General features: G+C 43.6%; 1 pseudogene; it reads right to left on the bottom strand.

Moving 5' to 3' along the window:
* Nucleotides 1–10,329: 10,329 nt before the first annotated feature.
* On the bottom strand, nucleotides 10,330–10,447 carry LOC126102884 (5S ribosomal RNA; annotated as a pseudogene).
* Between the last annotated feature and the right edge of the window lie 805 nt (nucleotides 10,448–11,252).

Raw genomic sequence — 11,252 nt, 5'->3', positions numbered from 1 at the left:
TCTTATGACTGGACATAACATTCCATGTAAAACCTTTCATCCCCCTAACGGATATAGCTGCGTTAAAATCGCAATGTCCCATGTCAAATCCATATGCCCCTTACGATCTGACCCAGTAATTTTCTTTGCACATATCGGAAAACTCGCCAGAGACACTTTACGTGGCAACATACGCTCTACAAGCATGACAATCGCAGTGAGTCTATCGCACATCCACTACTAAGTGAATCAAACAATACTGAGAGAAAATCAGGGACGGATAAATATACATCATTTGTTTTTCGTTCGTCTGGTACCAGTGTGTGTTAGGAAGAGGTGCCTAATCACCTTACAATCGATCAGCTGTTAAAAATACGATCACAACGACTGTTTTACTGTCAATCTGCATAAAAGGTGATCTTGAATCTGCATATACACACAAGTATTGCTAACGATATCCATGTTAAAAAAAATGGAAATGTCGTGTGGCTAGGGCCTCCCGTCGGGTAGACCGACATGCTTTATAAATCGAGGTATAGTATTGCTTCTGAATGAAGTGGTCTTCCACACAAAAACTGTGACATTGAATACAGACGGTGATCTCAGGGATGTGTGTTAAGAGACTGAAAGTGTGGGTGCACTGCGCCAGCGGTATAAGCTCATAATAAAATCACCCTCCTTAAAGAATTTAGAAAGTGATTCGGTTAAGGAACATGGTATTAAGCTGATATTTGCACCTGCCTATGCCGCTGATAGATATTTCCAAAGCTAACAAACATTATTTGTAATACTTTCACGACCGGAAATATCATGTCCATTATAATTATCCGGGCTGTTATGCCGTGGTCGGTTGATGTCAATTGACACAGAATTCATCAACCGACCACGGGATAACAGCCCGGATAATTATAATGGACATGATTATTTGTAATGCATTCTATCTCGATAGCATGTAGGCAGTGTAACAGAGTTTCTGCGATATGTCTATGGGGTTGTAGGCGAGGGAGGATGATGGATCACTGAAAATGATCACGTATAGTGGATGGTGTGCAATGTGAGGAATCAAGTTAAAAACGTAACACTAGACTGAAGTCTTGAGAAATGTACAAAATACCTTGGCTTTCCAGACCTATAGTGTTGCGCTTTCTGGCAGAAATTCTGTCTACGATTTAGAATCAAGTTTCTCCATTCAACAACATACTTGAGTAGGATCCTATGAAGATGCCCTTTTATGATTACAGCCACTAGTGAATCGCTTTTTTCATATCTCGAAACGAGATATCTTATTCGAACCTATCTGCTATGGATCCTATACCGCAAAACTGCAGGTTGGATTTAGACAGTGTCTCTGTAGCTTGTAACTATTCTTCAATCTCTGCTCCACCCTCCCTGCAGCTTTGTCCACATGTTCATTCCAAAAGTCGTAACCGAGCATAGGTCTTAGAGCGCTACATCTACCACCTTCTGCATCCCATGGAGAAACAAGATGAGCTCAGTTAATGCGACATCGCTACTTATGGAAACAGGAAGAGCTTGCGGCATTGCAGAGCGTTTCCAAACAGCTGTCTGAAGGTTATGATCGCTTCATGTAATATCTTCTTCCACACTGATGGGGTAGCAAATGTCTTAGTGTTCAATTTTCGAATGCATCCTGAGCATTGTCTCCTCATATTGGTGGGGAATGTGGCAGCCAAGTTTATGTTCGATGTTTCGGTGTCCTAGGTGATAGTCATCCTGACCTCTAAATCTTGTACGCTGCGTCTATCATTTTTATGAACAGTGCATAAGTACATGAGAAACAAGGAGATATTTTGCAGGACTTAAACCCATAGAGTACGGATAGTATGCATGATCAGCAGTCAATCCCACCGACTGAGGAATTGAATGATTTTCATACACCATGGTGAGCATGTAAATAAACTCATCATTCCACATTTTTGTCGTATTTTCATCAATTTTACGTTTTTTCCATCAATGTTCGTAATTGTACCTGGTTTTCGATCATTTCAAAGCATTTATTTAATTACTCAAGTTCCAAACCACCACTCTCGACAAGTTGTCACTTCAACAAAAGTTTCATCACATCGATCTCGTGATGCTAACAGCCAACGACATTGCAGCATGTCTCTCAGTTTCTGTATTATCATCAAACCACTCCCTTCATTACTTTGTGAGGGTCACACACATGTTGACATGTCACGAACCCTGTTACACTGTCTACAAGACACAAATACTGTTTCTTAGAGTTGGAAATAGCTATCAGCAGAGAGGAGGTGCAAAAACTACTTTCCTTAACCGAAACACTATAAATTCGTTAAAATTTTATTACAATTTGCCATCTCCTACCTACGCGAATGGATTCACAAAATATTCTCACATTCGTGCAATAAAGTCGGATATTCAAAGCTCTGGCACTCATCCCTCTGTTTCGAAACCAGCTACCCCTTCATTGAGCCCCATGGGCCAAGGACCCTGAGTAAAACTCTACGTGGCCTCTCTCTATGCATCTCGTAACTCTTTGTCTTTTAACCTGTCCTCCCCGCAACACTGTCTTCGATTTCATTTGAAAATGACCAGAAGTAGGAGAGTACTATACCCGCTACATTCGACATCGCATGAAGGATTAGAACGAGCTGAATTCCATGTAACCAGTTCACTTCAATATTTTGCTTTTGCTAAGAGTATAACACCTGTTTCAAACATGTACTGACCAGTGCTACTGATGTAGACCAGTTTTCTCATTCCCATGCTGCAACTGCCATTGTGCGAAGACTGTTCCGTGCCATCTTACTCACATCACCCATCCAGTTACAAACGATCTCTGTAGATGCTTGCATGCTGAAGAGCTCAGTACTCCTTGTTGGTGTATAGTAGGTACAAGCCTGAGACATTTGAGAGTGTTGTGATGATGTAACAGACGATTAAGAAGAAGAAGAAGAAGAAGAAGAAGAAGAAGAAACGTTTGAGCTGTGCATGATGGGCATTCAGATGGAAGGATTTTGAAACATTTTACGTAAACCGCTCGTGCTGTCATTTCTGTAGCGTTGTTGTAGTGTCTGGATTCGAAACCAAGGAGGTGCACGAAGAGAAAAAAGACCATAGAACATAAACACAAACGCATATCAGCGGTGATTGATATGTGAAATTACAAGCTATGCTGCACTAACTCCGCGAACAAAATACATCCTCTTCTACACACGCACACAACAGTTGTCAAGCAAATGTATTCAAAGGGATTGCAGCACTTCACAAACCACTCTTACTAGCGTAGCACCACAGCAATAATGTAACTGAAGACTCAATTTATGTGTGGTAGAGAAAAGGAGTACTTCGCATACATCTTCGTTCCTCTAGAGAAGGGTGTTGAAATAGGTTCTCCATCGATGTATGTGATCCATAACACTTGCTTTGGAAGCCCTATGCTGACAGTGGTATGGATATTTTGCTGTTAACGACTGCAGGCAAATAGTGCTCTAAGGCACAAATAGGACAGGCAGCTGTATACAAGTCTAGCGCAAGTTACCCTACACAACTGAAGCACCCCAAGAGAACAACGGAAAAAAGAGCTAAATCCATGACAAATGACCTGCAGCAGCATCTTCCTCCCTAGAATGCATCACCAGTCTGCCATTAAATTATACCTCATTACAACCTCTCTCGACTGATCACTGCATCTACTTTCAGTCATCCTTTAATACGCATCCTCGTCGGTCTAGAGGCAGATGGTTCTCTTTTCCAGGAAACCATCAAAGACAGAAGTTAGCTTGCATGTATCACTATTACATCAAAGACATACAGGAGAATGTTGTTAAAAGCAATGCAGGAACTGTTCCGTAAGGTATCTGTTAGTTGACACGGCACAACTCTGATTGGTGGAGATTACAGAGAAGCACATTCCAAATATTGTTTATTGGGATTTACAACACCTAAACAGTTTTACACAGGGTCAAACATGCGATCCATTCTGTAGTTGTGTATTCAGTCCCCAAGCCGTAATACAATACTCTGTAGCAAAGGACACTTTACAGAAACCTATGAAGTGGTTGCCAATAACTTTGGTGTCGCAGGTGGGCTTATGATCTGGCATATATAAATTTATTACCCTAATCCAAGTTAAACATTCTATTGCACCCATCTTATCACCGTCGACGAAAAATGATTATTTCCCTGGTTACCAGTACCTCCACGTCAACTTTTCCTTGTATTCCTCTTGCTGTCACATACACATTCCCATGTATAAGAAGTATAAGAATTTTCCAGCACCAGGCAGAAGACATGCTAGTAACTCTCATTCCCCCTCAATTTCCCCGCATTTTGACGTACTTTCCCTCAATGTGTATGTACTTTTCCGTCAATTTTGGTAATTTTATCGATTTTATGTCACTTCTGCCCATGGAATCATGAGATCACTTCTTGTTCCATGCTCTAAAATTGCTGTCAAATGTAGAACAGTTGTCAACACTTATTATTAATGCACTATTTTTCTCTCTCTCTCTCTCTCTCTCTCTCTGTGTGTGTGTGTGTGTGTGTGTGTGTGTGTTGTGTGTGTGTGTGTGTGTGTGTGTGTGTGCGTGCGCCTGCATCAGTAAAGGAGGGAACGGCTTAGCGATGGTACAGAATTTGAGAACTATGCTGCATAGTCACTGTCTGTTAGCATCTCGAGATTGACGTTATGTTGAAGTGACAACTCGTCGAGAATGGTGGTTTCGACCTTGAGTAATTGAGTAAACTGCATTCAAACTACGAAAACCCAGGTAAAATTACGAAAATTGATGGAAAATACTAAAACTGACGAAAATACAACAAAAAACGTGGAAGGGTGAGGGTATTTACACACATCAAAAATGTTTTGCATCACCTCGGTTCCGAGAGTTCCGGAACCTGTACACAAAATTGGACTAGAGATCAAAATAAACATCATTTCTGCCCTTTTCATCACTCATGTAAACCACACATAGCATGTTGTACCACCATACAGAAAGACCTTCAGAGGTTGCGGTCCAGATTGCTGTACACACTAGTACATATAATACCCAGCAGCACGTCCTCTTGCATTGATGCATGCCTATATTCGTCGTGGCATACTAACCACAAGTTCATCAAGGCACTGTTGGTCCGCGGGCCGGGGTGACCGAGCGCTTCTAGGCGCTACAGTCTGGAACCGCGCGACTGCTACGGTTGCAGGTTCGAATCCTGCCTCGGGAATGGATGTGAATGATGTCCTTAGGTTAGTTAGGTTTAAGTAGTTCTAAATTCTAGGGGACTAATGACCTCAGAAGTTAAGTCCCATAGTGCTCACAGCCATTTTTGAACTGTTGGTCCAGACTGTCCCACTCTTCAACAGTGATTCGGCGTCGATCCCTCAAAGTGGTTGGTGGGTCACATCGTCCATATACAGCCCTTATCAAACTATCACGGGCATATTCGATAGGGCTCATGTCTGTAAAACATGCTGGCCACTCTAGTCGAGCGATGTCGTTATCCTGAAGGAAGTCATTCACAAGATGTGCACAATGGGGGCGCGAATTGTCATCCATGAAGATGAATGACACGCCAATATGCTGCCAACATGGTTGCAGTGTCAGTCGAAGGATGGAATTCACATATGGTACAGCCATTATGGTGCTTTCCATGGCCACCAGCAGTGTACGTCGGCCCCACATAATGCCACCCCAAAACAGCAGGGAAACTCCACCTTGCTGCACTCGCGGGGCAGTGTGTCTAACGCGTTCAGCCTGACTGGGTTGCATTCAAACACGTCTCTGACGATTGTCTGGTTGAAGGCATATTCAACACTCATCAGTGAAGAGAATGATGCCAATCCTGAGAGGTCCATTCGGCATGTTGTTGGGCCCATCTCTAACACATTGCATGGTGTCATGGTTGCAAAGATGGACCTTGCCATGGATGTCAGGAGTGAGGTTGCGCAACATACAGTCTATTGCACACAGAGTCATAACACAACATCCGGTAGCTGTACGCAAAGCGTTATTCAACGTGGTGGCGTTGGTGTCAGGGTTCCTCCGAGCCACAATCCGTAGGTAGCTGTCATCCACTGCAATAGTAGCCCTTAGGCCAGCTGAGCGAGGCCTGTTATCGACAGTTCATGTCTCTCTTTATCTCCTCCGTGTCCAGATAACACCGCTTGACATGCCTGGACACTTCCCTTGTTGAGAGGTCTTCCTGCCATAAAGTAACAATGTGGACACGATCAGACTGCGGTATTGACTGTCTAAGCATGCTTGAACAACAAACAACATGAGCCGTGTACCTCCTTCCAGGTGTAATGTCTGGCACTGATCAGCTGTCAGACATCTCCATCTAATAGGCACTGCTCATGATCGATTGTTTACATCTTTGGGTGGGTTGAGTGGCATCTCAGAACAGTCAAAGGGACTGTGTCCGTGATACAATGTCCACAGTCAACGTCTATCTTCAGGAGTTCTTGGAACAGGGGTCATGCAAAACTTTCTTTGTTGTGTGTATGAAAGTCATTCCATTCCTCCATCGGTGGGATGTACAACTGATTATGTATACTGTCAGTGCTCTATAGGTCTTTGTGCTGCAGATTACCCCCTTATTGCACATGCACTGTAAGTCATAGAAATGCAGGTTAGGATGACTACACCATAGTAAATCAGATTTAGATCATATACCTGGCTGCAGCATGTACCACCAATACAGGAATCAATGCTCAGGGTCTCTTCAAAAAATGGAACACTGGGACATCTGCTGCCACACCTGTGTGGAAGATGAGATTAAATGTACAGATTATCACCTTCAAACAGCTGTTTGTAAGTGTTCCACAGTCCCACAGATTCTTCCAGTTTCCATACGTCACAATGTCTTCCACAATTTTGTCAATAAGAAACACGGCCTCTCTCTTTCATTTCAACCATTCTGTGTGTTTTGGGAGCAGCATAGCATCCGATATCCAGCTTTCCGTGAGAGCCAAATGATCTAAAAGTGTTATTAATGGTTTAACACCTCACACAACCCTTGAAGCCGTGGTGGAAAAACAAAATGTGTGGTGGTGGACAAAGCAGAAGTCATTACACTGCTTAGATGAGTTACAGCAGAAAAACACAGAAAAACAGTGCATCAGGCAGCTTATGAAAGAGCAACACGGGAACCCCCTCTTGTGATTGAAAGTCTGTGGGGATATGGTCCTCCTATAGTACAGGTAATGAAACTTTACATTGGTCTCTGCAAGCGACTTTAAACACTGGCCACCTGCTCCATTGGACCTAGACCTGTATATTTAACAGGATCGCCACATATGCTCCATGTCAGCACACAGACTGTACTTGTTTTCGATGTATTGGAAGAGACAGATAGCGTAATAGCTTTTTGAGTTTTCCACTGGATGATGTTAGCAAAGTTTTTGTTGTCATAGTTTCTCTCTCTCTTGCATGATACAGAATAACAAGGAGGGAGAGAATGTTTGGGTGACAAACGAATTCACGCTGAGAGACACAGAACTCCTTTGAACGGCAGTACTTGTATGTAACATGGAAACACACCACACTGCAGTAGCAATAACTTCATCCATCTTCCATCTCCCATGTAATGTAAAGTCTTCCTAATTTTCTCGATAATAAACACATCCTAACTGCTTAAACTGTCGTCTGTACTGCTTTGTGTTATAGGAGAAAGCTTAGTTTGGCGCTGGCCTTACACAGTTGGCGGGACTACGTCAACATTTCCAATGAGTGGTCAATACACGCTCCTGTGGCATTAACTCAGCTTGCCCTGTTTCTCCATGGGATGCAGATGTGGCATATATAGCACACTCTGACTTCTGCTCAGTTCTGAGTCAAATTGGAACGAGCACATGGACAAAGCTGCAGGGTGGATGGGACAGAGATTAAGGAACAGCTACAAGATTCAGGGACACCATCAAAAACCATCCAGAAGTTATGTTGCATGAGATCCTTAGAAGAAACAGGTGACTCGCTTCGAGATATGTGGATGCTACAAATACGATTCACCAGTGGCTGTAATCATTAAAAAACATCTTCAAAGGATCCAACACAAGTATACGGTTGAATGCAGCAACATGATATTAAACCGCAGACAAAATTTCTACCAGAGAACGTAACACTATAGAACAGAAAAGCTTGTGTAGTGGTCATAAGGTTTTGCACATTTCTCATGACTCCAACCTAACGTTGCTTTTTTTAAGTGATTCCTCACACAGCACACCATCTACTGCCTGAAATCATTCCCAGTCAACCATCATCCTCTCTCGCCTGCAACCCCATGGGTATATTGCAGAACCTCTGTTACATTGTCTGTATGCAATCTAGATAGAATGCTTTAGAAAAATTGTTTGTTAGCGTGGGAAATATCTAGCAGCAGCATAAGAGAGCTTCAAATATCGGCTTAATACCACATTCCATAACCAAATCGGTTTTCTAAATTCGGTGTGAAGTGTGGATTTATTACGAACTTACACTTCTGGTGATGTGCACCAACACTTCCAGTAAGTTAATAGACACCCCCAAGATCACTGTCTATATTCAGTGTCACAATATTTGTGAGGAAGACCATTTCATTTGGAAGCAATACCATACCTCGATTTATAAAGTACGTGTAATTTTTAGTATGGATATCAAAGTGATACTTGTTTTTATGCATTTTGACAGTAACATAGTCTTTACACTCATGTTTTTATTAGTTGGTTGGTTGGTTGGTTTGGGGAAGGAGACCAGACAGCGTGGTCATCGGTCTCATCGGATTAGGGAAGGATGGGGAAGGAAGTCGGCCGTGCCCTTTCAGAGGAACCATCCCGGCATTGGCCTGGAGTGATTTAGGGAAATCACGGAAAACCTAAATCAGGAAGGCCGGACGCGGGATTGAACCGTCGTCCTCCCGAATGCGAGTCCAGTGTCTAACCACTGCGCCACTTCGCTCGGTTTTTATTAGCTCATCGCCTATAAGATGATTAGGCCTCTCTTCCTAAGACACATTGGTACCACTCGCAAGGAAAACAAATGAGGTCTGTCTATCCATCGCTGATTTTCGCTCAGTATTGTTTGGTGCCACCAGCATTCAGTTATGGGCGAAGTTTTATACTTAGTAGGGGATGTGTTATGACTCGCTGTGATAGGCAGGGTTGTAAAATAAAAGTTGAGGTACAAAGTTACTGCGGTCCATATCCCAAAATGTGTGAAGAAAATGGCTATATCTGATCCTAAGGAAGGTATGGATCTGACATGGGAAATTGCGATTTTAACGTATTCCATAGCCGTAAGGGCAATGAAATATTTTACATGCAAAAATATGTACAGCCATAAGAAGAATACAGATATTGATATTTGCAGAGCAACAGCAAGCACGAGAGGTGGCTGGTTTCCTAGGCGCTTCAGTCTGGAACCGCGTGACCGCTACAATAGCAGGTTCGAATCCTACCTCGGGCATGGATGTGTGTGATGTCCTTAGGTTAGTTAGGTTTAAGTAGTTCTAAGTTCTAGGGGACTGATGACCTCAGATGTTAAGTCCCATAGTGCTCAGAGCCATTTCAACCATTTTTGTAAAGTATCGAGAAGCCCTAAATACGACACACTTAAAGCTTGATCCAACCTGTAGTAGTTGTTGTCATGGCTAGACCTAAGGACATCACACACATCCATGCCCAAGACAGAATCCGAACCTGCGGCAGAAGTGGTCGCGCGATTCCAGATTGTAGCGCGTAGAGTCGCTCGGCCACACTGGCCGGCCTCTGTCTTGCAGTGGTGTTTGTTTTTGTCTCTATCCAATCCCGCCATAGGCCTTTCCTTCTCTCTCCGAGTGTAATGGAGAGAATCAGTTTAGGAATTCTATAGAGCTTTAAAAATCCAATCGTAATATCAAATCCCTGATTGTTCAATTTATTGTTCCTGGTAGTGGTATTGCGAGCATGCATCTGTCCGGCACTTCCTGCAAATTGTTTGAGGACACAGCATGACACTGAGCCGAAATTAGACATTTTCAGCTACCTCCAACGTAACAGACTTCCTGCCAAATGACGTAACTGTGCCAGTATCCACCAATAGGATGGAATGAAAAACAAATGTGGAAGGAGGAAGAGTATGGTTTGGGAACTGGGCTGCTACTCAATCAAATCCCAACAAATATATAAGTGCTAAAACTAAAACTAAACTCCTCCTGAACAGGTCATGAAGGCCCAACGGTTCTGACTGGCCGCCGTGTCATCCTCCGTTACAGGCGTCACTGGATGCGGATATGGAGGGGTATGTGGTCAGCACACCGCTCTCCCGCCCGTATGTCAATTTCCAAGACTGGAGCCGCTACTTCTCAATCAAGTAGCTCCTCAGTTTGCCTCACAAGGGCTGAGTGCACCCCGCTTGCCAACAGCGCTAGACAGACCGGGTGGTCACCCATCCAAGTGGTAGCCCAGCCCGACAGCGCTTAACTTCGGTGATCTGACGGGAACCGGTGTTACCACTGCGGCAAGGCCGTTGGCAATATGCAAGTGCTAGTATCCACAAATAGGATGCAGTGAAGAGCTGGCCACACACAAAAGGTATCGATTTAATTAATTATTCTATTTAATTAATTATTCCCTCACTCTAATAGAGTGAGGGAATACTTCCAAGAAATCCACAGCTGGGGGGTTTACCATGTACCCTCTAGAACAAAGTTGGGGTTAGTGTGGAAATGACAGACGCTATGTACTTCTTCCCAAGTGTGTTTGTTCCATCCTCTACATTTCTCCAGAGCAGTGGAAGTGTGAAAACAAAGGGGCGTGCTAACCACCAATGCCTGGTATTCATAGGTGGCGACGAGTTCAAGGGAGGGACATGGATGGGAGGAGGCATGGGGATGGAGGGATACCTTGGTCTGTGTGTGTTCACACACCTTGGTTCCCACAAACAGGTGACAACCACTTGAGAGATTGAGGTGGAGTGACAGAGACAGAGAGAGAGAGAGAGAGAGAGAGAGGGAGAGGGAGCGAGGGAGAGAGAGAGGAAGGAAGCGTCTGGTATCAGATTTCATAGTAATTCTGCTACCTGATGCTTTGTTTGTGGTAGATTAGAGCAGCCCCGTAGCAGCGGTGGTCCCTAACAGCTGGCGTGCGTGGTGTGCTGAGTATGACGTGGCAGTCAGTAATATGACCAGGAGTATCTATTTGGTGAGGTATGTTTAACGCGATTTGTGAAATTGTAATCACGTGTCATGAGTGACATGGCGGTATTCCTTATGCGATAGGATAAAAGCCAGCTATTTAATTTCTTCTTTTCGTTCTATTTTACAGACCTGCATTTTCC

This window comes from Schistocerca cancellata, chromosome 1 (assembly GCF_023864275.1).
Source record: "Schistocerca cancellata isolate TAMUIC-IGC-003103 chromosome 1, iqSchCanc2.1, whole genome shotgun sequence".
Taxonomy (NCBI): Eukaryota; Metazoa; Arthropoda; class Insecta; order Orthoptera; family Acrididae; genus Schistocerca; species Schistocerca cancellata.
The sequence above is the reverse complement of the archived record's forward strand: the minus strand, read 5'-3'. Positions and strand labels throughout refer to the sequence as shown.